Source organism: Pristiophorus japonicus, unplaced genomic scaffold (assembly GCF_044704955.1).
Source record: "Pristiophorus japonicus isolate sPriJap1 unplaced genomic scaffold, sPriJap1.hap1 HAP1_SCAFFOLD_56, whole genome shotgun sequence".
Taxonomy (NCBI): domain Eukaryota; kingdom Metazoa; phylum Chordata; class Chondrichthyes; family Pristiophoridae; genus Pristiophorus; species Pristiophorus japonicus.
The window spans coordinates 3,709,312-3,714,957 of record NW_027254467.1 but is presented as its reverse complement, the minus strand read 5'-3'; the positions used below and the strand labels follow the sequence as shown (position 1 = coordinate 3,714,957).

At 47.8% G+C, this 5,646-nt stretch overlaps 1 non-coding gene across 1 annotated transcript; it reads right to left on the bottom strand.

The window, feature by feature from the left end:
- Positions 1 to 4,321: 4,321 nt before the first annotated feature.
- On the bottom strand, positions 4,322 to 4,395 carry trnai-aau (transfer RNA isoleucine (anticodon AAU)). Its single transcript has one exon. It is a non-coding gene; the product is annotated as a tRNA-Ile (tRNA).
- Between the last annotated feature and the right edge of the window lie 1,251 nt (positions 4,396 to 5,646).

The window sequence follows — 5,646 nt, the reverse complement described above, 5'->3', positions numbered from 1 at the left end:
TGCCTGCTCCCGAGCCCCCCTGTGGTATTGGTCGAGGGCTCGGGCACAGGCTCACGGCACCCCGCCCTCGCCGGTGACAGGCTTGGACTGAGCGCGGTGATTGGACTCTCCGGCGCATTGAGGGGACACGCCTCGAGGTTTTTAGTCTTCCTCCACGCCTTCTTTCCACCCGAACACTCTCTCTCCCCCATGCCGGAGGCCGTGAAAACAAATGCCTCCGACGATGCCGAAGCACCTACGGCTCCCGGTACGCTCATGCTACTAGGGGGAGGCGTGGCGGCGGCGCCAGCCTTGGCCGCCTTTGGTGGTTTGGCGGCCTTGGAGGCGGGGCAGTTCTTACGAACGTTCCCCACCTCCCTACAGGCATGGCACCGCGCGCCGTCCGACGTCAAGAAGACGCGGTAGGCAGTCCCCTCATGCACCACACTGAATGATCCCTCCGTCGTCACCTCCCGCGCCAGCTGGACAAAGAGCTGGCGGCGGAAGGAGAAGACGTGGCGCAGGCTGCTCTCCCTGAGGCCGAGCGCTATGGGGTTAATCCCTGACTTGCCTCCCCCAGTTGGTGTAGGTGAGGGAGGAGGAGCTCAGTGAGAACAAACGGCGGGATGTTTGAGAGAATGACCCTCTGCGCAGTGGCCTCGAGTGGGTCCATCGACAGGAACGTCCCGCCCACCGTGTGCCCCTTTTCGAGGGCCAGGGACACCGCCCGCTCCGAACCCAGGAAGAACAAAGCCTTCCCAGACATTTTGATTCTGCGACAAGGGCCGAGGGGACGACTACCCCAGCTATCGCCCGCAGGCACTCCTCAATGCTCATTGTGGGGTGAGTGTAGTTATTGACCCCATATTTCTTCGTTATTAGTCTAAATGGTAGCAGGGCAGCAGGAGGCGCAGGAGGTGCTGTGGCTATGGATGCCGCCTGCGCATAAATCTTCGCTGGCCCTGTCACCGGCGTGGATGGTGTCGCCATCACGGGGTCGCTTTAAGGTCTGCACTCACCCCAAAGTCACAGGCCTTATAGGTCTTAACGGCCTCTTTAATATATGAGCAGAGGGAGCTCTTAAGGAGGCACACCTCTCCCCCAGTTAATGATTTGGGGAGGGGCGTTTCTCCCTCTGCTCAGTTGTCTTAATTTGTTTAGTTAAAGAGGTAAGGGGCTCTCAGAGAGAGAGGGGAGAGACAGAGCGAGTGACAGAGTGAGAGAGCGAGGGGGTGGGAAAGAGGGAAGCTGTGAGGCAACTCTCCCCTCACAGCGATGAGCAGCTGTTGCTGGGATGTACCCCCCAGATGGTGAAAGGACAAAGTCTTAAGAATGGTCTTCGGGTGGAGGGAGAAGATGTCTTCACCTGTGGCAACTGGAGCCACCCAGGCACAGTACTCCAAACGATGCTAATTGGGGTGATTAACAAATCTTCAGCAAGGCAGCTCCAGCTATCCCAGGCTAGGCAATGGGGGAGGGGTGCTTCAGTGGTGTGTGGGGCCGAGTTTTTAGCAAGACCCCCACACACACTTCCACACACACACAACACCGCGATGTTCCGGGCCTCAAATACATCTTCTTTCCTCCCCTCACTGATAAAACAAAGTCTTTATGGGAATGCACCAGTACACCCATCTGTCAAAGATTGTAGAATCTCCCTCCTTCCACACTGGATGGATATAGAATTGTTCATTTCCCGCTCTCTCCAACTCTCTCTAGTACTAATAAAGATGCTGTTTTCTGCTCTCCTCCTCTCCCTCTGGATGGTGAATTGTAGTAAGCCCCTTCCTCCTCTTCCTGGGCTGGTTCTCAGGGTTCACAGGTCTACAGGCATTTGCCTTTTGCCCATCTCAATGCGACAGAACCGTTCTGTCTGTCTGTTCCTGCTCATGAGCATTTACGGGTACAGGCCTCCGGTTCCTCGCTTATCAGCAAACCAAGAAACACAAATAAACAGAAAGATGTGCCTCTCCACCCCGTCGGCAAAGAAGCAATAACTTTTTTATTCCAAATAATTCTCAAACCTTGCGATTCTGTGTGGATTTGTTTCATTATAAAGATTTGATTTTACACGTGACTAAAAACCGAATAAAAATTATGAAAAACACTGGGATCGAACCCGCGACTTTGGCGTTATTAGCACCACGCTCTAACCAACTGAGCTAACCGGCCACAAAGTGTGTTACAGTTGCGTGAAAGCCAGTCTGAGGGGATTGTGTTTCCGACTCACACTGGGTGACAGATTTACTGCAAAAACATTGAACACATCACATCGCTTAAACATTGTTCACTGTTCCTCTACAACACTGCGCAGAGTGTAAATAGAACGTAACAGAAAAAGAGCGCTAAATCTAAAAACAATTCATGTTGAAAATTATTATCACGCAATCGCTGAACAGCCCACTGTCCCGATATAAAATCAGCCACTCCCCTTAGAATGAAGGGAACGCGAAATAACCAAAAATTGCTGAAACACGGGATTGAACCCGGAACCATCTGGATCTTCAGTCAAACGCTTTCCCAACTGAACTATTTCGGCCTGACAGTGAACAAAGCAAAGTTTTCTCACACCTTTTCGAAAGAAAACCTGAAACCGGAATGAATTGCCCCGCCCACTCAGTCCTCATTTCGGGGCAATGGATCCCAAACGCATCTCGGAGCTCAGCTTGTGTTACTGTAATGTATAATGATACCGAAAATCTTAATGCTCATGTTCCGTTATCATGCCCACGATCCAGGCAGTGGTCTTGCTAAGTTCAAAATGTGTATTTTTTCGCACTGGCAATGAATTGACTGATATCTGTGCTGTGATCAACTAGGTTTCTTTGGGTGATGTCATGCAAGAACATAATGGAAGCCTAATTATAATGGTGATTGTTCTCACACTGCAGTTAAATGTTGGTAAACTTAAAGTGTCAATCAGCAATTCTTGTTCCATATGTTGATTTAATGTTCTGCTAAAGTGTTCATAAAGATACAAAGCTTGCACAACAGGCTCGATCTCACCGTCTTGAAGACACAGTGAAATATACTGGAGAGTGTATAAGTGTTTGAGAACATAAAATGTCAGTAAAATACCCCGTTCTTTTCTCGACACTGGTGGGCTGTAAAAGGGAGACGGGCCGAAGTCCCACTTAGCCGCACTGACCCCGAGCCAAGGTGAAATTATAACAGGTTCAGTCCATAGCAGTGCTAAGCTGAAGAGAGATAAGTGTCGCGAATCAAGGAGAGATTTAACAGTACTGATGTTGAATGTCGGTGAGATCAAGCACTGCATGAATTCTCTGCTGGGAAATTCAGAGATTTTAAATCGCCTGTGAACGCTAAACATAGACACACAGTGAGCCAATGTGCAATATAGGAGGGGCCCAGGCCAAATGAATGCTCGGGATAAGTTATCAGTGGCCATGGCCCAGGCATTCACTGATTCCAGTCTTGCACACGTTGCTAAGTTTAAAATGCTGAATATTTCCACACTGGCAATGCATTGACAGATGGTAAGCTAGAGTTATGTGCTGCAAAAATGTACACGGAAGGCTAAAGTTAGCCATGATTGGCAACATCTAAGGTGTCAAGCAGCACTTGTTGAGCGAGATCTCCTCATTTACTGCTGACTTTAAAATCGAAGGCACAGAAGTGTATGCTGTATCACTACAACAAATGCGCTGCTGATGGTTGGGACAAAGAGTGCAGTGAGCTGCAAATTTGTTCAGGAACAGCCTTGCAGTTCAAACGGCCGAAAATACGATGTTCCCTGACCGGGAATCGAACTCGGACCGCAGCGGTTTAAGCGCCGAATCATAACCACTAGAAGCTGCTACACATGTGCTTGCCAACACAGTCGTTCTTGTTTGCTCCTTCCAAATTATCACCACATTCGCGCCAGGTAAAACGGTTCGTAGCAAATGGCATTTTTTGTGGAGAACACCAAAGATATGTCCGCGCATCCACAGCATCACGTGCGGGTAGGCATCCACTGAAATCTATTTCATTCTGTCCTTTTCTCGGGATTTTTCACTCTCGGTGCCGGGTGAAAATTTCATTTGGTGATTTTGTCCTGAACTGCAGTCTTTTGCCCGTCTCCAGGCGACAGAACTGTTCTGTCTGTCTGTTCCTACTTTTGAGCATTTACGGGAACCGGCGTCCGGTTCATCCTTTTTCAGCAAACCAAGAAACAGAAATAAACAGAAAGATGTGCCTCTCCACCCCGTCGGCAAAGAAGCAATGACTGTTATTCCAAATAATTCCCAACCCTTGGGATTCTGTGTGGATTTGTTTCATTATAAAGATTTGATTTTCAACGTGACTAAAAACCGAATAAAAATTATGAAAAACACTGGAACGGCCCGTACGGGGATCGAACCCGCGACCTTGGCGTTATTAGCACCACGTTCTAACCAACTGAGCTAACCGGCCACAAATTGTGTTAAAGTTGCGTGAAAGCTCAGTCTGCGGGGATTGTGTTTCCAACTCACACTGGATGACAGATTTACTGCATAAACATTGAACGCATCACATCGCTTAAACATTGTTCACTGTTCATCTACAACACTGCGCAGAGTGTAAATAGAACGTAACAGAACGTAAGAGCTAAATCTAAAAACAATTCCTGTTGAAAATTATTATCACGCAACCGCTGAACAGCCCACTGTCCCGATATAAAATCAGCCACTACCCTTAGAATGAAGGGAACGCGAAATAACCAAAAATTGCTGAAACACGGGATTGAGCCATGAACCATCTGGATCTTCAGTCAAACGCCTTCCCAACTGAACTATTTCGGTCTGACAGTGAACGAAGCAAAGTTTTCTCACACCTTTTTGAATGAAAACCTGACCCCGGAAGGAATTGCACCACCCACTCTGTCCTCGTTTCGGGGCAATGAGTCCCAAACACATCTCAGAGCTCAGGTTGTGTCAATGTAAAGTATAATGATACCGAAAATCTTAATGCTCATTTTCCGTTATCACTGTCCACGATCCAGGCAATGGTCTTGTGCACGTTGCTAATTTCAAAATGTTTATTTTTTCGCACTGGCAATGAATTAACTGATATCTGTGCTGTGATCAACGAGGTTACTTAGAGTGATGTCGTGCAAGAACGTAATGGAAGCCTAATTATAATGGTGATTGTTCTCACACTGCAGTTAAATGTTGGCAAACTTACAGTGTCAATCAGCAATTCTAGTTGCACATGTTGATTTCATGTTCTGCTGAACTGTTCATAAAGAAACAAAGCTAGCACAACAGGCACGATCTCACCGTCTTGAAGACACAGTGAAATATACTGGAGAGTTTATAACTGTTTGAGAACATAAAATGTCAGTAAAATACCCCGTTCTTTTCTCGACACTGATGGGCTGTGAAAGGGAGACCGGCCGAAGTCCCACATAGCCGCACTGACCCCGAGGCAAGGTGATATTCTAACAGGTTCAGTCCATAGCAGTGCTATGCTGCAGAGAGTAAAGTGTCGCGAATCAAAGAGAGACTTAACAATACTGATGTTGAATGTCGGTTAGATCAATCACTCCATGAATTCACTGCTGGGAAATTCAGAGCTTGTAAATTGCCTGTGAACGCTAAACATAGACACACAGTGAGCCAATGTGCAATATAGGAGGGGCCCAGGCCAAATGAATGCTCGGGATAAGTTATCAGTGGCCATGGC